The following is a 22,363-nucleotide window of genomic DNA, read 5'->3' on the forward strand; positions in this document are numbered from 1 at the left end:
TGCTGCCGCTGCGCCGGACCCGGGGCTGCTGGGCATTGTAGTTTTGCCCGCTGTTAGTGGGTCCGGCGTGCTCGCCCTGAAGCTGTTTACCTCACGGCGCGATGCAGGGAGAAGGAGGAGATGCCGTTGCCCTCACGGCAGGAAAAGGAGAGCAGGTATATCAGCCGTTCCCCTCACGGCGCGATAGCAATGTCCTGCTGTGTGCCCCCGAGCGTGTTCGGCGCGCCCTTCTCTTAATGCGCCTCCGGGCGTGTTGATGACGTTGCTGCCGCTGCGCCGGACCCGGGGCTGCTGGGAATTGTAGTTTTGCCGTTCCCCTCACGGCGCGATAGCAATGTCCTGCTGTGTGCTACAACGTCATACATTCACCCCTGTACTGAGATCTGGGCCTAAATCCATTGTTTTTTACTCACCAGGATGCTCACCCAGGATGCTTGTTTCCGGTCCAGGGAAGACATGGCTTGGCAGTTCGGGCTGGACTGTTCCCATGAGGCACAGGGTCAGACTGATTTGCATATGGCCATGTCTGAACTGGGGTGGTGGAGTGAGCTAAAGAATGATGATGGATTAAACCCAGATCAGTTAACTGGGGGTGAGTGTTTGATTTGCTCCAATGCTCCGTCCATCATCCCCTTTGGTATCGCTTCATTTATATAGAAAACATAAAATAAAAATGGATAAATACAGAAAAACAAGCAAAAAAGAAATATGGATACATACAGAAGAAAATGTTGAAAAAATAAACACCATACAAGTGGGAGCCCTAATTATAACAGAGTCACCCCCATAACTCTTATTGGACCCTCCAACCCATGCAACTCTCTCTACACCAGGTTGTGTTTTAATTCAACCAATGCGGTGCTTTATTCTTTAGCTGCTGGAAGTCTTCAGTGGCACCTGACTTTAACACGGGTACGTTGCCCAAGATTACAACATACGGTGTAGCTTCTTGGGGTAAATGGCGGGTGGTAGGGCCCTGGGTGTACATGCCTGATACTCAGGTCTGTGGGGTGGGTGCCCCCTTCTAAGCCAGATTTCCTCCTGGTATCCCTGTTGCAACCAGGTCGAGTCTTCATCCTAGAGTTCTCCAGGGAACATACATCCTCCTTTGACCCTTCCTTTGTGATCAGAGGTGGGGGTAACCGTTTGAGTCAACAGGAATGCTCATGCAAGTGAGTGCAAGACGGTGGGGTCTCCTGGTTTATGATATGTGGATCTGGTTGGCTATGATCTCTATAGCAAAAATGTCCCAATGGGGCCAAAGGAGGATTGTTATCTGGATTGCTACCCATTATGTTGTGCTGGGCCAGCTTAAAACGTTCCTTCTCGATGGAGTCCAAGCAAAGCTTAATTGGTTCCAACTTAAAATCTAGCCCTGCCAGTAGAGACCCCACAGATGCCTCCAACAAGGATGCCAGATCAACTTTCAAAAGAAACTGGGTGCCCGAAGAGGTAGACATCAGGGCCTCTGCTCTAGGACACTTTGCCTTACCCTCTGTCAGGGAACACTTTCGTTTAGTCTCATTCCCGGTAACCTCGCTAGTGCTCCACACCTGAACAGGAGGGCGAGGTGCCACTAGCTTGAAAGTACTTATACTGCAAATACTAATAAGAAGGGGGACCCCTGACGAGATAGAGGCAGGTAAGCAGGGGAAATAAAGAACACCAAAGGTAAGAAACGACCTGCCCCGTACGTTCAAACAAGGCCCTAGAGCAGGGTCCTTAGATTAATCCACTATCACCGGAGCAGATCAAGGGCAGGGAAAAATGATCACATCAGGTTTTACAAAATATATAATAATGTTATTTATTCTTAAAGAAATATGTCATCAATTTATAAATACACAACATGGTTATCAAACCACGCCATCATTTAATAAGACAAAAATCAATAAATCAAGTCCCACACACCTGATTCACACATCACACTCATACCATCATGCATTCCTAAGATTCATCATAATAACTCACACATCACTCACACAATTCAAGGCACAAATGATATTAAAAATTGTGCATAACAGCCACAAGATGGTCAGATGACAGAGTGGAATAAAATCATCAGAGGGGCAGATACAATCCAGCTGCCCCCACACGAACAACGCCAACGTGCGTTTCGATGTGTTGCCCCAGCCGGGGCTACACCTTCATCAGGGCGGAGATGGACAATAGGTAGTGGGACAAAGCACCTGCAGATATGAGAAGAAGGAACACACATTTCAGGATAATTACTAATGCTAACAGACTATAGATTCTTACTTAGATCATTAATCACAAAATGCTCCTTGATAGGCTCCGGGAAAACAACAATTCATATATACACATAATATCAAACTGGAATAGAGTGTTTTAAAATGACACATATGAAACAACAAAGTGCACAAAATAGCCATTATCCAACACTCATAGGGAGAGACATAAAAGACACATTTCAGACAGAGGGTCATAAGTAAAGAAAAAGTGCTGTGTCGATGCCAGTGTCAAAAAACAAAAATCCAAAATTAAGAACAGATAGCAGGCTATAGGTTAAAGATCTATACCAATCCCACAGTTGATCAATAAGATTTGTATATAATCTCAGGTCGCATTCCCATAATTAGGAAAGCGCCAATCGCCATAGGTTATTTCTAGAACGAGGGCGACGTAGGAAAAACCCAGCAAATGAGGCTTCTCAACAAGGTTCTAAAGAGAAAACATAATGAATAAAAGGAAACATGTTTAAAACTCTCTCTAAAGGGTGCCAAAGAGGTAAGCACATCCTGCATACAATCGCTACAACCCTCTGCCTAAAGGTGGGAAAAGGAAGAACCTACCAGGTAAAATCACGGTGGGTTCTTTTCCACAATATTGACAAGGCTTCTTTCTCAAGGCCGAAGAGAACGGAAAGGTGTCAGTGGTAGGGCGGATCCGGCTATTTCAGGTAGTCGGGAGATTCATCGGCTGAATAACATGGAGTGAATCTGAAAGGCACAGAAAGAAAGCGCAGAAATGTAAAGCTCAGGGAGGCCTTGGATGTTTATCAAGAAAAGCCCCCCATGACCCAGGCTTCGGACCAACTAGCCAGAGATAAGTTTTTAAGGGTGTTAACGGGCGCGCAGACCAATGCAATTCCTTCTACGATGGCAGGGTGCCCACTTCTACAGTGGAGGCCAAGACTTGAACGATAAAACAAATTATAAATGCGGCTAGGTATCCAAATGTCCAGGCTCCCCCCTAAACACTTCAGGCAGTGGAGCCCCTGTAGGCAATTTATAAAGGAAAGAAAGAAAAACTTTTTGCGTTCGGTAGAACGCCAGAAGTTAAGAGCGTGACAAATATCGCTGTTCTTATAAGCAGGGATAGGCACCTAGAGTGCTGGGAAACAGGACAGTCCCACCGCAATCAAAGCACTAACAAAGGTGCACCGCACATTAGTGGGTTGAGTTTACAAAGGATAACAAAGTGGCTGCCCATAGATATGTAATGGGGCAGCTTAACCCGGCCGTAAGCGGCATTCCTATAGCCCGGGTACCAGGTCACAGCCAACTCAAATCAGTGGCCCACTTATCGATAGGTATTCGTCTTTCCAAATACAGCAGGGGCTCAAAAACAAGCCTCCTTGCTCGCCAGACGTTCTGAAAAGAGCGTGGTACTATCGGTGCGTCCAGCCCATTTTAAACGCTAGTGCATCAGCCTCATTACGTGCGGAGGCGTCAGGTTAATAAACAAGGAAAGCAGACTACCAACGGCCTCAGGGAGGGTACAATTCTATGTCAGGACAGAGGCGAGGATTATGCAGTCCTTTCTTCTCTTTATTAAAATAGCAAATTTAAAGTGGACCAATAAGAAAACTTTATAGAAACTTCAACTCCCATGAGCACATGGGCCACAGTGTCCATAACAACTGCCATCCAATCACGGGGCTGTCCACTGTATAACCGGTCCTGACGTCCCTTCCTCTTCCTCTTTCTTCTTTGCTCGTCAGATAAGTCATTTCACATTTTTTTCTGACGTATTGTGCTGTTTTATAATCGAGTTTATCCTGTGCAGTATTCTGCTTCTGTGGTTTTGCCATATTGTGCTAATTGTTATCGCTGCGTGTCAGCGTTTTAGTGGCAGCGTGACGAGCGACAGGCGCTGCTTGCGCCGTCTCTGCCGCTGAATCGTGGAGCGTGTGGAGCGCGCTTCAGCGCTTCCCTGGCTCTGTAGGGCGCCCGCCTCTGGTGAACGGCTGCGCTCGCGGTCTTCGCTCGGATCACAGGCGCGCTGAGGCAGGAGTGCTCTCCGCCTCACCAACCCTCGCCAGACACCGGCTTCGGCTTCGGTGATTTTAACGCGCGCTTCGGCGCTACGCCACCTAGTGGCCACTCAGTAGTACCGCACCTGCTTTGACAGGTTTTTCCAGGCAAATTACGTCCTGAGCACCGGCGAGGGGGCTACCTCATTAAAGTTAAGAGGTGTTAAGTGCTCACACCCTCCAATATGCAGTCTAGTGAGCAGTTAAATACCTCCATTCAGGAGGCGGAGGAGATTTGCGTCTCCCAACCCTTGCCGCCTGCGGTTGGTCGCGCGCTTTCGCAGGCGCTGGACTCTGTCCTGGCGCCGCTGAGGGAGAGAGTGGACGCACTCGCCCAGAGCATCCCCGGGGTGTTTGGGGGCTCAGCGCCTGTCGACCGTGGCCCCAAAGGAGGGCAGGGTGGGGGCAAAGTCTCAGTTAAACGTCACGCGGGGCACCTGGAAGAGTTTGATCGTCTCAGAGACTCTTTACGTAAGAGTGCGCGGACGTTAAAGAATATACCCTGCCGGGTGGGATTTTACCCCGGAGAGGATGGCGACGAGGTCGCCCCAGACACAGACCAGGAGGATGGTTTCCCCGTGGAGGGAGAGGGTGTTTCTGATGACGACGCCTCCTCGGGGGATGAGCATGATTACTCGGGTCGACCTTGGCGCCCGGCGTCTCATTCCTCAGAATCCCAGGAGGGTGAAGATAAATACTCTGACATGTTTGATCCAACCAGAATTTACCATCCTAGATCATCGGAGTGGATTCCTGATCCTAAGGTGGCGAAATATGTTGCGAGCAAAGTTCGCCAACCCCTTGAAAGGGAAGTTAGAACCCGCATGCGGGGCGAGTGCCCTCGCCCGAAATTAGAAGGCAGGGTGGCGGTCACCCCGGATATTGATGAAAAGCTCTGCGCGTTTTTTGTCAAATTCATGAGAGACCCCAAGAAGGGTATAGACCGCTCCTGGCGCAACTGCCAGGATAAGCTCCTGGACGCAGTGGGACCTGTAACTCAGATCATCCAGCTGGCCGAGAGGGCCAAGGAGTCGGGGACTGCGATGTCCACGGAGATCGTGGCAGGTTGGGCCCATCGAGCCCTATGCTTTTTGGGCAACGCGAATTGTGCATTAGCGGCGGAGCGGAGGCGGTCTCTCCTCATTAAAATTGACCCTAAGCTCGGAGACCCGGCCACCTCAGAAGCGGGACCCATTGCACAGGGTAAACTGTTTGGCGAGCCATTTATCAAAGAATTGAACAAGTTCGTCACTACTTTTTCTGCCTTAGATAGGGCACAAACGTCAATTAAAAAGATTTTTCCCGGGCGGGTTTTTGGAGGGGCCGGAAGAGGTAGGGGTCGCTCCTCCGGCCGACAATTTCAGCAAGGCCCCAACAATAAAAACCAGCAGCGTCGTAACAATGGATGGAACGACGGCCGACAGGGAAATTGCTACCCCAGTAGAGGCGCCGGCAAAGGGCACGGCAGAGGCTACCGTGGCGGAGCCAATGCACCTGGAGATCCATCCGGTGAGTGTTACCCTTTTTTCCCCGTCCATTTTGGGGGGGAGGTTACAGGACCACTTTCACAACTGGTGCAAGATCACTTCAGACCCTTGGGTTCTCCAAACGGTGCGAGGTTTCCAGATAGAATTCTACGGAACTCCTCGTCAGGGGGTTCGCCCTCGCCCCCTCGTCTTTTCTTCGGAAGACAGGGTCCTGATCAACAACGAAGTAGCAGATCTCCTCAGGAAAGGGGCGATCCGCATATCACAGTTACACCCTGCGGGCTTCTTAAGCAACATCTTCCTAGTCCAAAAGAAGGACATAGGTTTTCGCCCGGTAATAAACTTGCGGGAATTCAACGAGTGGCAGGTGTACCGCCACTTCAAGATGGAGGGGATCCAGCTGCTTCGCGATCTTCTCCTCCAAGGGGACTGGATGGTGCGTCTGGACTTGAAGGACGCCTACCTAACGGTTCCGATCTTCCCACCACACCGGAGATTCCTCCAGTTTCTTTGGAACGACACGATCTTCGAGTTTCAAGCTCTGCCCTTCGGCCTATCGTCGGCCCCATGGTGCTTTACGAAACTCCTTCGACCGGTGGTGGAGACCCTTCGCGAGAGGGGCATTCGATTGACTATTGCATTACTTCAGGACTTGGGCTTTGTGATAAACGTCCAGAAGTCCGAACTCCGACCGTCGACTCGGATTACGTTTCTGGGATTCCAGATAGACTCGGTATCGGCCTCCCTCAGCCTCCCCTCTCAGAAAGTAACCAAAATCCGCAAAGAGCTCTCCCGCGTCCTCCGGAAGGACAGAATTTCTCTACGCCAGTTGGCTCGAATCGTGGGTCTCCTCTCCTCCTCGATCCAAGCGATCTTCCCGGGCCCTCTTCACTACAGGGCCCTGCAGCGATTGAAGGCGCTGCACCTCAGGAAGGGGCTCACGTACTCCGAACTCATCTCCCTCACGGAGGAAACGAGAACGGAATTGCCGTAGTGGATAGAGCACATGAGTGCGTGGAATGGGAGAGCGATTTTCGGTTCCAGCCCGGATCTGGTCATCGAGGTGGATGCCAGCAGATCGGGCTGGGGTGCTCGCTGTGGCGACATCACGATGGGAGGTCGGTGGTCGGAGGAGGAGCTTCACCTCCACATCAATTGTCTGGAACTCCTGGCGGGTTCCTTCGCGGTGAGATCCCTTACACGGAACCAGGTATCGTGCTGCATTCTGCTACGCATGGACAATGTGTCAGCAGTACAGTATATCAATCGCCTGGGCGGCCCACGATCTCGGGCCTTGGCGAACCTGGCGAAGGATTTTTGGCATTATTGTCTGGAGAAACAGATCTCAGTGACGGCAGAGTATTTGCCGGGCAGGCAGAACTCCATTGCGGACTGGCAATCCAGGTACTTCCAAGATTTCAGCGACTGGCGACTGGAGCGATCGGTCTTCCTGGCTTTGATGGTCAGGTGGGGTCCATGTTCGATGGACCTGTTTGCATCCCGGCTCAATCGACAACTCCCGAGATTCGTGAGTTGGAGACCGGATCCGGAAGCGTCGGCAGTCGACGCGTTCTTGCAGGATTGGGCTCAGGAACAAACGTATGCGTTTCCCCCCTTTCTCATGATTCCACGGGTGGCAGCTCAGGTTCGCCGTCAACAAGCTTCCATGATCCTGGTGACGCCCTTCAGGAGGGCTCAGGCATGGTTCCCCTCTCTGTTGGAACTGTCATGGGATTGTCTCATTTTACTGCCCTTGTTCCCTTCGTTGCTCTCGGGCCCTCATGGGGAACCTCATCCTCTGGTGACCCAGGTGGCCTTGCGACTCATGGCATGGAGGATTTCAGGGGACACTGGCAGGACGGACGCCTTTCGGCAGACGCTGAGGACCTCATCCGTAGAGCCTGGGCTCCTGGGACGGTCAAGAGGTACCGCTCGGCTTGGCAGCGGTGGCGTCATTGGTGTTTGGGAAGACATACCGATCCCGTGGGGGCGGATGTTAGCCACATCTTGAATTTTCTAGCTGAATTAGCCCAATCAGGACTGGCCTATCGGTCTATCAATTCTTTCCGATCAGCCATTTCGGCTGGGCATGCCCATATCGATGGGAGACCGGCAGGAGAGCACCCTTGGGTTTGTAAGTTGATGAAGGGTGCTAGATTGTCTAAACCCCCGGAGCCCAGATATGACTCCCTCTGGGACGTCAATATCGTTATCCGTTTCCTCTGTTCTTGGAGGGACAATCAATATCTCTCCAGAAAGAAGTTATCTGCCAAGTTGGCAATCTTGCTCTGTTTGGTCTCGTGCAAGCGTGTCTCAGATGTCAGAGCCTTGGACATTACTGCACGGGCGTTCACCCCGCAAGGAGTCACCTTTACGGTGGCTAGAAGAAACAAGACTAATATCAGGTCGGTATCTTACCCTATTTTTCCAGATCAACCCAAACTCTGTGTGGTACGATGCCTCAAGGCGTATGAGGACTTGACGTCAGAATACCGCCTCCCGGGAGAACGTCAACTCCTCATTGCTTTGCAAAAGCCGTTCAAGGCGGTTTCCTCTCCAACCATCGCCAGGTGGGTCCGTTGGATCATGACTGAGGCAGGGGTGGACGTGACCAGATTCGGAGCTCACTCCACGAGAGGAGCAATGGCTTCTAAGGCTATTCAGGTTGGCGGCCGCTTAGAGGATATTATGGCCGCAGCGGACTGGTCTTCCGAGTCCATATTCAAGAAATTTTACTTCAAACCCATCTATGGTGCAGCAGAATTGGTGATGGACAGGCTTTAAACCTGCATAATCCTCGCCTCCGTCCTGACATAGAATGAAAAATTTCCTAGCTATCGTAACGGAAAGTTTCAATTCTATTACAATTCTTTACTCCCAGGAGATAAAGAACAGCACTAATCCCACCAAGGTCATCTTCAGGGTGTGTAGGGACCTTACAAGCAAAAGGATTAACTCTGCTACTCTCGAACCCTCCATGGCACACTGCGAGGATCTGGCCTCGTTCTTTGTCGAAAAGGTGGAGACCATTTATAGGTCATTCTCTCATCTTTCCATCAGGGAGAATATGCCTACATCATTGGTTTCCAAACCATTGCTGATTATTCCCAGCCCGACTTTGGATGAGTTTAAAGCCTTGACGATTAAAGTCAAATCCGGTTCCCCGGATGACCCCATGAGACCTATTCAATTCCGGGAACTTGCTGAATGTTGCTATCCTGCCTTGCATAATCTCATTAATATGTCCTTCAGCACGGGCAGTGTTCCTAAGGCTTGGAAACAGGCGACGGTTATTCCTATTCTTAAAAAACCCGCCTTGGATCCTACTAAGCCAGAACACTATCGACCCATTTCCCTACTCCCCTGGTCAGCCAAGTTAGCAGAAGCGCATGCTAATTATATCTTATCATCTCACCTGCAGGAGTCGAATATACTGGACAACTCCCAGAACGGATTCCGTGCAGGTCATAGCACCGAGACTGCTCTCTTGGCTGTGGTGGAGCACATCAGGAAGCTGTTGGACCAGGGGCAGACGGCGGCACTGATCCTTTTGGATCTCAGTGCCGCCTTTGATACGGTGTCCCACCAGATTCTTTTACATCGTCTGGTGGAGGCTGGAGTTGGTGAGGTGGCACTTGAGTGGTTTCGTTCCTTTCTTAAGGATCGGGGCTTCAAAGTATCTACACCCCCTTTTGTCTCTGCTCCTCGCCCCATACTTCAGGGTGTCCCCCAAGGATCGGCTCTTAGCCCTACCTTATTTAATTTGTATGTTCAGCCATTGGCGGAGGTAGTCCAGCGCTTTGGTCTCTCCTTGGTGTCATACGCCGATGACACGCAGCTGGCGGTGGCACTCAACGGCGATTCCAACATGGATGCCCCCACCTTTCAGTCAGCTCTAAAAGCCGTGGCTGGCTGGATGGCGAACAATCGACTCCAACTTAATGCCTCCAAGACTGAGGTCATTATTTTTGGTAGGGAAAGCGGATTATGGGGAGATCAATGGTGGCCCTCTGAATTAGGCCCTGTCCCCACCCCCGTGACTGAAGTCAGAAACCTCGGGGTGTGGTTTGACGATAAGCTTTCGTTTACCTCCCACACTAAACGTGTGGCTGGTACATGCTTAGGTACTCTGCAGTGTCTTCGGCCTATTTTTAAGTTCTTCGATGCGGAGACTAGACAGATTATAGTCCAAGCTCTGGTTCTTACCAGACTGGACTATGCCAGCTCTCTGTTTTTGGGCCTAAATCAGGCCGAGCTTTCCCGCCTTCAGAGGGTCCAAAACGCGGCGGCCAGGATGCTAGTCGGCCTCCCAAAGTTTGTCTCGGCTCGTCGAACTATTCAAGATCTCCACTGGCTACCGGTAGGGCAACGTATTAAGTTTAAAGCTTTATGCTTGACTTTTAAAATTCTTAAATTAGCCTCCCCTCCTATCCTTTCACAGACGATTCTTCACTATGTCCCTGCCAGAGCCCTTCGCTCTGCTGGATTAAATCTTGCCATTGTGCCACGTTTAAAAAAAGCTAGAATGGGTGGACGTTCGTTTTCCGTGCAGGCGGCAGTCCTTTGGAACTCTCTGCCGGCTCCTCTCCGCTCCATCCCTGACTTGCTCCCTTTCAGGAGGGCTTTAAAAACCTTCCTCTTTTCCACAGTTTAGACCCTGTTTTTCTCTGATCTTCTCTGATGTGTTGTGTTATTCAATCCTCCAAAGCGCCGGGACGCCACTTGGCTGCGGCATCCGCGCGCTATATAAAATAAAAATAACATAACATAACATAACATTAAGGACAAGGAGGCGAGGATTATCCCTCTCGAGACTTGATGGTTTCCCCCACCCGGAGTCTCCGTAATCTCAGTAAGTAACCTTTCGAATGGGTTTGACGATGTTAATGCAACTGTATTTGTTTTTCAAGTTGATTGTGAGACTATTGGAATTTTCATTATCAGGATTGTTGGCATATGTGACTATTCTAAGCTTGTTTATGACACATTTTCAAATGTTACCTGGTTATGCAGCTCTGTATACCGCATTCTCTGCTTCCGTATACGGAAAGGAATCAAGATAACGGTTTGTCTTATATTGGTTTAGGACAAGACCAGAAGGAATGATGTACGCCCTGGGAATCTTTCCTCGCAGAGAAGAAGAGGAAGCGGAAGGGACGTCAGGACCGGTTATACAGTGGACAGCCCCGTGATTGGATGGCAGTTGTTATGGACACTGTGGCCCATGTGCTCATGGGAGTTGAAGTTTCTATAAAGTTTTCTTATTGGTCCACTTTAAATTTGCTATTTTAATAAAGAGAAGAAAGGACTGCATAATCCTCGCCTCCTTGTCCTTAATAGAATTGAAACTTTCCGTTACGATAGCTAGGAAATTTTTCATTAGCACAGCGGGCATCTTAAAGGACAGCAACTAAGCTCAAACGGCCTCAAACGAGTAGAGCTTAATCAGAAAAAAATAATAAATAAAAAATAGAAAATACGAAAAAATAATGCAGCAATAATTTTTCAAAAAAGTATAACAGGAAAAGGATGAAGCGCCTGGACCAGTCCATAGGTCCCGGCATTCTCCATCAATTATCCATAGCCCTAGGGTCTATGGCTCCTCCAGTTTTGGGTACAGATCAGGGAACTGAAGGTAAGTTCCAGATATTCATGGAGTCCGGTGAGGGGGGAAGTGTTGGAAGTGCGACCGTTGGTCATTTTTGCCAAGGAAACAGTCCATTCAGGGGGTTTGGATCGTGTCTCCAGCTAAGGCATTATTGGGGCAGGCCTGACAGTTGCCACATCGATAGTTGTCTTTAATGGGGTGTCGGAGGGATGGGTGGAAATAGAAACTCTGAGGCCGTCGTGGTGGTTGAATGGTGTAGGTTTATTGAGATTTACAGAGAGGAGACAAGAAAGTCAGGATGTTATTGGGTTGTTGTATGAATGGGATGTTCTCTGGGTGAGGAGATGTCCGGTCCTCTTTTCGTCTTCTTGCGGATTTCGGGGTCTGGGTTGCCTCCCAGAGTGTCTCCAAAAGAAAGAAAGAGCGGTCAGTAGTCTGTCCTGTCTGTAATTATATTGCCGTCACCACACCCAAAGTGCAAAGAAAACGAACAAGTTGGAGGGAATCTATCTCCCTTCTTATTTGAAAGGAAAAGACTTAGGGCCATATGTATCAAGCTAATTAGCATTCGCAAAGGACGAAATTCTGCGAATTTCGGCCTTTGCGAATGCTAATTAGATAAATGGTATGTATCAAACATGTTTGATGCAAAATAAGGAATTGCAAAATTTGCTATTCCTTATTTTGCGATTGCACTTAAGGAATCGCAAATTTTGCGATTCCTTAAATGCAATGTATCAAACAAAAAATATTCAAAAATTGCCATTAAGGATTCGCAAATTACCACCAACTTCTAGTTGGTGGTAAGTTGCGAATTCTTTTCAAAAAGCTTTTTTACAAAAAAACAAAGGTGCCATATGACGCCCATACATGCCCTTAGGGCATGTATGTGCGCCATATGCCCCCAACTGTCTTTTTCAGGGGTGCAGCAGGGTGTTCTTGAGACACCCCTGCACCCTTGAAAAAATTCCTAATTTGCGATTAGCAAATTGCTAATCGCAAATTGCACTTTCATTCCTATGGGCCTCCTGGCCCATGGAAATGAATGGGTAATTTGCGATTAGCAATTTGCTAATCGCAAATTAGGAATGCTAAGGAATCGCTATTGAAAAGCGATTTTGTACATACATACCGTTTTGCGAATTCCAAATAGCGATTCCTTAAAATTCGCTATTTGGATTCGCAAAACGGTAGTATGATACATATGGCCCTAGGCTCTCTGTTCCTGAACGGGGTGTATGTTCCCCTTGCCTTCTAATCAGGGATAGTTAGGATTCAGTCAAAATTATACAAGAGCAGTTGCCCCCAAACTCCTAGGGCACACAGTTCTAATTCTCGGGCCAAAATGATAAAAGAGCAGTTGCCCCCAAAATCCTAGGGCCTAAAGTTCTAATTCTCGTGCCCAACAATAAACAAACTCAAGATTGCAGTTGCGAGCATTATTCAAATACTGGTTCTCAATGACAAAACAAAAGGAAAACCGTGAAGGGGTTAAAGGAGGTTTCTAGGGTTGTGCAAATTCAGAGATTGCGTGCCCTCCCTTTCCAGCCCCCCTCCCCCAGTTGACTCACAGCATCGTTGCGGCAGCCTTTCAGCATCCTCTGGGGGCGTCCACCAGTCTTCACACCAGCGGTCCACGTCCTCCCCTTCTTCTTCACTCTACGCGACGTCTTCGGTCCTCCCGTTTCCTGCAGACTCCGGTCGGTATTCCGTCTCCCCCTCGTGGTTTTCAGCATCTTCCTCGTTCTTCCTCGAGCCCCCACCCTCCTCTTGCGTCAGTCTTCTAAAGGCCGGCTGTCCTGCCTCTTCCAGTCTTCTCCTCCGTTCTCATTCGTCCGGCCCAATGGCGTCTGACGTTGTTTCCTGTGGGACGGAGGGAGGTGAGGAAGTTAACTCTTTACCTCCATTACTGGCGGGATCGACTGTAAAAGGTAGGGGTGAGTCCCGCTCGTCCTCTATTTGCTCACATGGGGCCAGGGCCGCATATGGCTTTCTGTAGCGAGGCAGGAAGGTCCTGCAACTTCCCTCTGACAAGATGGTTCTTCAAGATTTTATTTCTCTTAATGGCAAACATTTGTTTAGGGAAATGTTCTTCACCATTGCCCAAATTGAGAAGGTGCCAGCAGGAGTTTATGGCCTGTCTTAGTTTATGGTTAAGGTTGGAGTGCCTGGTCACACAGACAAGTTTATTCAGGGATTCCTTCTCCCTGGGCATGAACATAGTCTCACGGTTGAAGTATCTAGCCCGTTTAAATGATTCCTTTATCAGTTTGTGGGGGTAGCCGCGGTGCGCAAGTTTTTCTTTAAGTATATCCGCTTGAATGAGAAAGTCTTTCATGTCAGAACAGTTCCTTCGAATCCGCAGCGAGGGTGAAAGCTGTCGTACTGCAATAAGGTGTTCCTCGCAGTCGGTTTGGTAAATACGGAAACGTAAATCTCATTCTGTCGGTGTTCAACCCAGATGTCGAGAAACTCCACTCTGAGATTGCTAGAGTGGGCAGTGAACTTCCGGTTGCAATCAGCCGCGTTGATCCAGAGGATGAACTCATTCAGAGAGTCCTGGTCCCCCTTCCATATGAAAAAGATGTCATCAATAAATCGAGACCAAGCTCAAACGTTTTCATGGAAGGGGCCATCTCATTACAGATGTTGACCTGTTCGAAAGTCCCCATGTATAGACAAGCTATACTCGGGGCACACAAAGCCCCCATGCTTACTCCCTGGATTTGCTGAAAGTAGCAGTTATTAAACTCAAAGTAGTTCTCACTGAGGACCACTTCGAGACACTGAATGATAAAAGGGCATTGCTGATCTTGGGCTCAGATGACAGGATCTCCTCCATGACCCTCCAGGCTCCTCTCTGCGATATGTTTGTATACAAAGACTCAAGGTTCAATGTTACCAAGAGCTCTCTGTCATCCTGGTACGGGGTTCCCTCAACTTTGGCGATAAATTAGCAGTATCCTTCACAAAGGATTCCAAGTTGTTAATCAAGGGTTTTCAAAAAATGGTCAATAAATGGTCTTATTGTGCAGTCAGTTACGGGCACTAATACTGTTTTCGCCTTTGTGTCCCTGTCCATGGTATTAGGGGCATCAAATAATTCTTTCCCAATAGTTGATACATGAGGAGACCCCTCAGCTGGCGCCACCGAGCCCACCAGCTCTGAGCTGGTCAGAATAGAGTCTGCCCGCTCTGGTGGACTGGATAGGCAGGAGAGCAATTGGTTTTCCGGAGAACGAGAGAGCTGGCGCACCACAAGCTCAACCTCCGATCTATGTTTTTTTTTATAGCTTAGCTGAACTTCACCAGGACAATGTGGTGCAGGAGGGGACAATACACAGCATGGACAATGAAAAAATGCTAGATGCTTGGTCCTATAGCAGGAAACGCAGCTTGGAGTACCTTGTGCCCATAAAAGGATGATGAACTAATACCATGGCATCTTTCCAGACTCTTCTGTGACTATTTCAATGAAGGCGTGGAAGGATTTGACCGAGACACCAACAGGGAGGGCCCAGGCCTGCCTCTTCTGGTCTCTGATGGGTGCGGATGGGCCCACCTTTGGCCGGGGCTTTGCACCCCGTGGAGCAACAGCGCTTTTCAAAGTACGACGCGGAGTGGGTGAACAGGGCTCCTGCTCCTCCTGCAGTCAATGAATACTGGGACACAGAGTCCTACCGCCAGCCATTAACAACGTCCGCATAGCCTTCCCTTTATGTTTTATCTCTGTGTTGTGATATGCACAAATATGGTGTTCACAAATGGTTGCCATTGTCAGATCTGATCACTTCTGGAATTCCCCAATGTGGAATTACTTCATGAATGTGGAATGTAGCAGTTTCCTGTAATTCTGCAGATGTAACTGCACTGTCTCAGCATAATGAGGCGTGTCATTGTCATTAGTAGAAAGTGGCTGGTACTTGTGACAGATCTGCTTACCTTACAGCGTTAAAAACTACCTGGTGTGGGCACCCTTACTTCTAACACAGTCCTCAATAGTATGTCATCTTGGAAAACTACAACCGTTTGCTTGGGATCATCAAACAGTTGGGCATCCAATATCTCCCTAACCATTTTCCAGGCTCAATGAAGATGACACATGCCCATAAATCATGCTTGTGGTCACTAGCTGTCAGGTTGCACTCCGCAGGATCCAATCGTAGCAAATATGTTCCACCTCCGGACCTCACCAACACACTGATATACAAAAAATACACAGGGTGTTCGAGTGATCGGGCGAGGGAAAGGAAGGAAGGGAACTGCAGGGAAAGGGAAGCTGAAAAAGAAAACACACCAGTTTTAGAACACACACAGGTATATGCTACTCTCATTTCATTCTCGCTAATGTTATTCTCCACCATTCACCTGGCTCAGGGTCTCCAAATCACTCCTGCTTCGGCAGAGGTTGTGTATGAACTCAGATCGTTCCCTATTCCCTAAACAACATAAAAAACACATTAACACCCCATCATACTGAGCAAATGGTATGGTGTGCAATAAAATCAGATTTGCTACAAACGCACCTACAGTTGTAAGATAGGGCACGTGGACTAGAAATTCTCCTTTAAACAAACTGTCAATAACTCTTGATAGTTCCAAACTAGAAAAAGAGTAGAGCCAACTCTTTGTATATATCCTGTGCTGGATTATCTCATCCAAAGAATACAAGTGAATCAAATAATATCCAGGAAGTTCCTTCACTCCGCTGAATACTCCAGGTAATGTTCCAAAATACGGTAAGATGTGGCGACCTACCACAATCTTCCGCTTTTAAGATAGCACTAATGTCACAATCCAAATCAAAATCCCAATACTCCAAATACGGCAAAGCGTGGTTTATCCACCACTACTTTCCGCTTTGGCACTTAAATGTAGCCACCTCCTCCTGTCAATTCGTAACAGTAGTGTGTAGAAACCATCCACAACACTCCGCTCTCGCTGTAACCCAGGAAACTCAAAGTACATATATGTGCCCGATAGCTGCAGGGCCTCTAATAAGTCATTGATAAGTAACACCCGACTGGACTGACTCACCGAGTGTAAAACTGCTCCTTCGCCTCGCTCGGCCTCAATGATGAGCAATGCAGCAGCCACCGCGAACAGTGCGGGGAACTCCAGGAAAGAAAACAAACGATAACTGAAAACGCCCACAAGGAGCGAAGCGCTAACGGTAATGGTACCGGAATCCAGCGCTGCTTACTGAGCAAATCTGAACGCTCCGATAGGGACTCCACTCGAACTTCGTTTTTTTGGCAAACAGGATGCGGAAACGAAGTAGGAAACAGAACAAGCAAATCCAAAATCACGCACAGGGTCCTGCAGCCCGCCCTCCTTTTTAAGGTGTTAGCTGAATAAGGATCTTGGGAGCTGTAGTTCTAAATAGTCATGTAGGCGCAACTGGCTAAATCCTGACACTAGCTTTCTAAGCCCCATAGGTTGGTGTTACCTCTAAAGTTTCTATTTGGAATATTAATTTAGCATCAGAGTATTGCCCTTGCTGCTGGGTAACTGGACCTCAGTTCCCAGTAATTCTGGTGTCTCCGCTATAATTGTACATATTGCTGTAGTGAATACCTCCATTTCAGCAGGTCATGCTCTAACCTGGTCTCTGGTGGAGGAAAATGGCATGATTATGGAAGCTAAAACTCCAGAGGGTGGAAGAAATTATGGTATCATCAGATTCAAAATGAATAGTCGTATTTCATTTGGTCATCAAATCTCTTCCCAACAGACCAGCGGGTGCAGATCACTAGTTTGGTAAAAGGGTCCCTTATCCCTTCCCAAGAGAATCCTTATATGTACACTGATCTGTTAGAAATTGGGAGGTCTCACTCTCTAATACAGAATTTAGTTGCTCCTGTTTCTATGAGGAATGCATAACTTTTGTCATTGTAAGCTACCGTCACAGTGGGTTCCTCATCTGGACAGTGCTTTACTGACAAGACTTGACACATAAGCATACTCTGTGGGCACCTTCATTGTATATATATCCTACCACAGAATTAATCTGGAAAGGATTTACTCCCCTCACACCTACACCTACTTGTGCACTTTGAAGTGGAGTCGCCATTTAGGGTCCTAGGTAGGTTTACTGAGGCAGTGCTGGTGACTGCGTACTTTTTGAGGGTGTCTGAGGCACATATATTATTTTTGAATTTGGTTGTGGCTGCATTGACGTATTAAGAAAAACAGGGCCAGGGATGTTAACCTAATTTGAATTGAAAAGTTCTTCTGTTCCTGACCCCTCTACTATGTGGGAATAGTTAATTAGTGAGAAACAGAAGAAGAAGGAAAATCAAAAGATTTTATAATACTGCTCTCACCCACTATGCAGTGGCATGCTTCATCATAGGGCCGCTGCAGACGTCCAGGCGCAGACCAACGCACTGGACGGAGCACTGTTTTTTTAGGGTGAGGGAGGAAAAGAAAAGAAAGCTTGTGAAAGGGAAGAGTGTTCCCTAAAGAAGTGAAAGATGTTCTTGTCCATCTATAGCCAAGGAACGTAATGTGGTGTCCCTTGCATACCAGGGGCATCTGATGTAAGGGGGTGGTAGAACGCTGGGAATGGTACTGCCTGGTGTATTACTACAATACACGTAAACATTTTCGCATGTAGGGGTAATACCAGTCTGGATCTCCCTCCCCATACAGAATATAATCTTCAGCATTCGCCATATCGTGTGGGTCAAAAGTCCCTTCTTGTGACCATAGGCTAATTTGTGGAGCTTACCACTAAGTCCAAAAGCTTGAATGGTGTGCGCAGGAATGAAATAATATCCAGGGATTTGCTCTGTAGTATTCCAAAAAGAGTTCTTTATTGAATATCGTTCATAAATAACATACAGCTCAGCCAACGCGTTTCGTTCTCATTTAAAACTTCATCAGGGCTTCTCAGGGTAATACCCATGTTGAAGGAGAGAAATCTGTTACGTTCTCTTATGCTGTAAGTACAGCTGCTACCTCGTGCACCAAAGAAATCCGAATTCGAAAATAATAAATTATCAGAAAATTAGGTCTGAAAAGACACTCCTAATGTGGTCCAAATTCCAATAATCTCAATGGGTCCAAGGACGTTCCCTCAAATGTCTGGGGATGATATTTCTGAGTTAAATAATATCGGTAGAGAGGTCACAATCCGAGCCACATGAAGATGGAATCCAGCGTTATTAAGATCTGGGGCAAGTATGGACAAATCTGCCTTTGAGGAGTAATGGTTTTCATAAAAGAGATATTCTCTGGTGTCCCGAAATGGTCTGGCGAAGAAAGAAGTCACAAGCCTTTAAATCGGTACGTCTTCAAAATAAGGTGGGCATTAACCCAAGGCCACAATCCGGCCTGTATCAATAAAGACGGCGTCCGAAGTGAGTGTACCGACGGCGTCCGAGATGCCAGAAACCTTTGTTTGATCAAGTTTTTGCTCTAGGATCTGGGACACAGTGACACCATAGGACGGTTGGTGTCTGGGTTTTGTCGCGCTAGACTATTATATGCAATGAAACAGGTTTAGAGATGCAGGAGAAACAGTCCACCGTCCCTTGTGTTCTTTCTACCACTCAGTCCACTATATTAGATTATCTACATATGTTACAACACTGTACCGGCTATGCTGTCCTTCAACTACAATCTCACTAGGACTGAGATCTGCTCTGCGCAAAATTGATTGAACACTTATTTGCTGCACCGTTCTATCAAGGAGTGTCAATCCAACTATAGCCTCACTGGATCCTCTCTGGCTAGCAATGGGATGTTTGAAATCGCAACTGCTCAAGCTCTGTCGCTCGGGTTTTCCTAGCTCTAGAAAGCATATCATACTCTCTTTCTCTAGTATCAATATGTTTAGGCAATCTCCTTGCACTTTTTGTGTGGCCAAAATCTATAAAGGGTCTTTCTTGAATCTCAACATTGTAAATAGGGTGCCTAGCCTCTGGGGTTTGAAGTATTTCACTCATAATCTCACATGCTTATATATAAATTCTATCCTATTTGTTAATCTCCCAAAACCTCCCTGGGTTTGTCCTAAAAAGTCCTCGTAATACCCCTCTCTCCTCACTTCACTTCCATATCTCCTACCCTCACTGCGATATAGCATTCTTGAACATTCTCTGATGAAACAATTATGTTCCCTTTTTCTTTTTGCAGAGGTGGTAAACTGTCTTCAGTCCTTCAACACGCCTCTTCTCCTCCTTGAGATACAGGCCATTGTGCAATACCTACAGCCCTATCCACATAGTCACTCCACCTTCCAACATATACATTCCTTCGCTGTGGGGTGGAAACTAGCTTTCTAGTTACCCTTCCTGTTGTGTCCCTTCTCTGCAGCAAGCACAACGATGCCAATATATGTGACTGGTCATCACTATTTTCAGGACTTTGCTCTTTGCTTTTATCCCTCTGGGAAGAGGCTGGATGTAGATGCAGCAAAAACTGTGCCTTTAGTTGTCCTGAGAACTGGAGGTTACCTACCCTTGTTTGCTGCCTAGGTATACTCGCATGTTTTGGCTTTGGCGAGCATGGGGTGACATTGGGGGTAGCTTTTGGAGTGTGTGGAGGGGTTTCAATTTCAGGGTTCTCAAATTCCACCATGCCTTCTTGTAGCTACACCAGTGGATAGATACTAGGTACCATGAGAGAGAGGCTCATAGGATCATATGTGTAGGAAGGTGGCTACCTGACTATGGTTACCCCGGATTTTTTGCCTGTGTTTAGCTGGTTTTTTGACTTAGTTGACCTGGTTCCCTGCTAATCAGGGCCCCAGGCCATCTGCTCTCTCTGTAAAATGGATTCCATGTACCCTAGGTACATACCCCAATTGGAAATGGACCCCTTGTCAGCCCCTGTATAATGCACTATAGGTGCCCAGGGCATAGGGGCCACCAAGGCCTACCAGGGGCTGTAGCATATCTTTTGCCACCCCTGGCTGGTTCTTAAATTGACACAACTGGCTGATCACTCAGCTGGGGTAAGGTGGTGTAATCACCCCTTGCTTAGATGTAGTATACCTATATCTAAACCTATATCTGGACACATATTAACCTGTGAGCCACTCCTATGGAAGGCCTCGTCAATCCTGGAGGCAGAGTGCGTGGTTTCATGTGAGATGGAGCTCTAGCATGAGCTGAGCCTGTCTGCAGCTGTCGGGAACAACTCCCTAAGCTGTTTCAGGATAATGCCATACCATATACTCTTAAGTGCCTTATAATCCTCGCGGTTATATAGCAACTTTGGTTTGGCTTTATCAAAACATGTCGTGTAAGGTGTCATACGATTTGGAATACTATCCCCTCGCCAGTTCTGGCGACGGGGATAGCATTCCACCCCTCTAGAGGGGTAAGACATGTTACTTTGCTAAATGCGGTTAATTTCTCCAAAGACCTTAAGATCCACAAAATGGATGCCTCTGCCACAGACAAATGTCTGGACCCCTGCAGTTGACCGAAACTCAGCAGATGGGGCCTGGACAAAGGGTTTCCTGTCACAGGAGGGTGTCACCACCCTCCAGACAGGAGATAGTGGATTGTAGCAGGGAGGTTTGAAAGAAACCAGACACTGCCTGGGGCGCACAAGGCTGCCCCTTGCATAATCCGGCCAAACCGGTTCTGGGGCACTCCAGCCCTCGTGCCAGGGCGGCCTGGATCAAAGGAAAGGGGTGTATCCACCCCCTTCCTGGGTCCCACCCATAGGGAGGGACCTAGCAGGTAATCACGCCCCCCAGATTGGAATAAGAGTGGGAGCAGTGCCAATGCACATCAGATTTCCTGGAAGAAACATTAGAAACGAAACTCTGGACCCTTGGACCTCCATCTCAACGTGGAAGCCCGAAGAATCTCCCTTGTGGTCAAGGAGTGACCACCCTGCAGCAGCAGGCACCATCCAACCCTCGACGTCTACTTAGTTGCAGTTCCCGCCGGAACTCGAGCAACTGAGATCGACGAGATCAAGCTTGCCTGCCTTCCAACAGCCCGATCCACAGTCCCTGCAGAGCTGAGACCCGTGGAGGCGACCGGAAGCGTGGGGCACGCCATCTTGAATTGACCACGAGACGCTGACCGTGCAGCCCACGAGTGACCCTCGAAGCTGTGCACCGGGGTTTGAGAAGCCCCCACCCTGAGCTGCTCCTGAGCCGAAGTTCAGCCCTCCACACTCGACGAGTGCTGCGTGGGGCCCTTTGGCTCTATTTGGCTCAACGCGTTGGCCCGGTCACTTGCCAGCTGGCTAGTGGTCCCTGTGCCGACGAAACTACAAAGAAGACTCGTGAATCTGGTTGCTCCAGATCCACACCAGCTCCCCTGAAAAGGAGCCCCGACTCTGACCTTCCTGGTCCGAGTGAGAAGCAATCTTCCGATCCCGCGTGGATTGCTCTTGCCAAGGCTTGTTTGCTCCAAACTTGAAGCCGACTGCACCGACGGTGAGAGCCTGCGTGGGACAGATCGTGACCTGCTCCTGGACGTCGCAGATGCCCCAGAGCCCACGTGACAGCGGAGAGAAGCTCCTCAACGACCACCTGATTGCGCCCGACATTGCCTGGTTCCGTCCTGGTTCCACCCTGGTCACTGCTGAGTGACCCAGACTCTGTCCCCTCTGCTTTCAGGTACTCTACAACTTGAGTCCACCCTTGGACTCCACCGGACACTTCATCTTCAACCTGCCTGCAGCCCTTTCAGCTCCAAGCACCAAGAGCCTGCGTGTCAAAACCCGACGCCACTTCGACCCTGTGCACCCACTTCCTGTGGGTGAGGTAACTTTGCTCCGCCGGTGTTCCCACACTGGTGCACACCTCTAGGGTCTGTGTGTTAAGTTTTGTTCCTCTAGGTTCAGCGGAAGTGTCCTTAAACTTTAACTCTATGACTTTTACGCACCATTGGTTAACATTGGTGCATGCGTGCGCTTTCCGCACATCTCCCGAATCCCGAGGGCCATTCCCGACTTCAGCATTGCTTGTCCTGACTGCTCCCAGCGATTCCCTAGGCCCTAGGCCTAACCACTGTTCGA

General features: G+C 48.5%; 1 long non-coding RNA gene across 1 annotated transcript in view; it reads right to left on the minus strand.

Moving 5' to 3' along the window:
* Window positions 1-2,022: 2,022 nt before the first annotated feature.
* The window catches only part of LOC144753780 (uncharacterized), a 30,353-nt gene continuing 10,012 nt past the window's right edge, over window positions 2,023-22,363 (minus strand). The window contains exons 2-3 of the long non-coding RNA XR_013594529.1: window positions 2,814-2,960; window positions 2,023-2,189 (exon numbers count right to left, since the gene is read on the minus strand). This is a non-coding gene — a long non-coding RNA (uncharacterized LOC144753780). The remainder of the gene's footprint in view (window positions 2,190-2,813; window positions 2,961-22,363) is intronic.

The sequence above is a fragment of the Lissotriton helveticus genome, chromosome 5_1, assembly GCF_964261635.1.
Source record: "Lissotriton helveticus chromosome 5_1, aLisHel1.1, whole genome shotgun sequence".
Taxonomy (NCBI): Eukaryota; Metazoa; Chordata; class Amphibia; order Caudata; family Salamandridae; genus Lissotriton; species Lissotriton helveticus.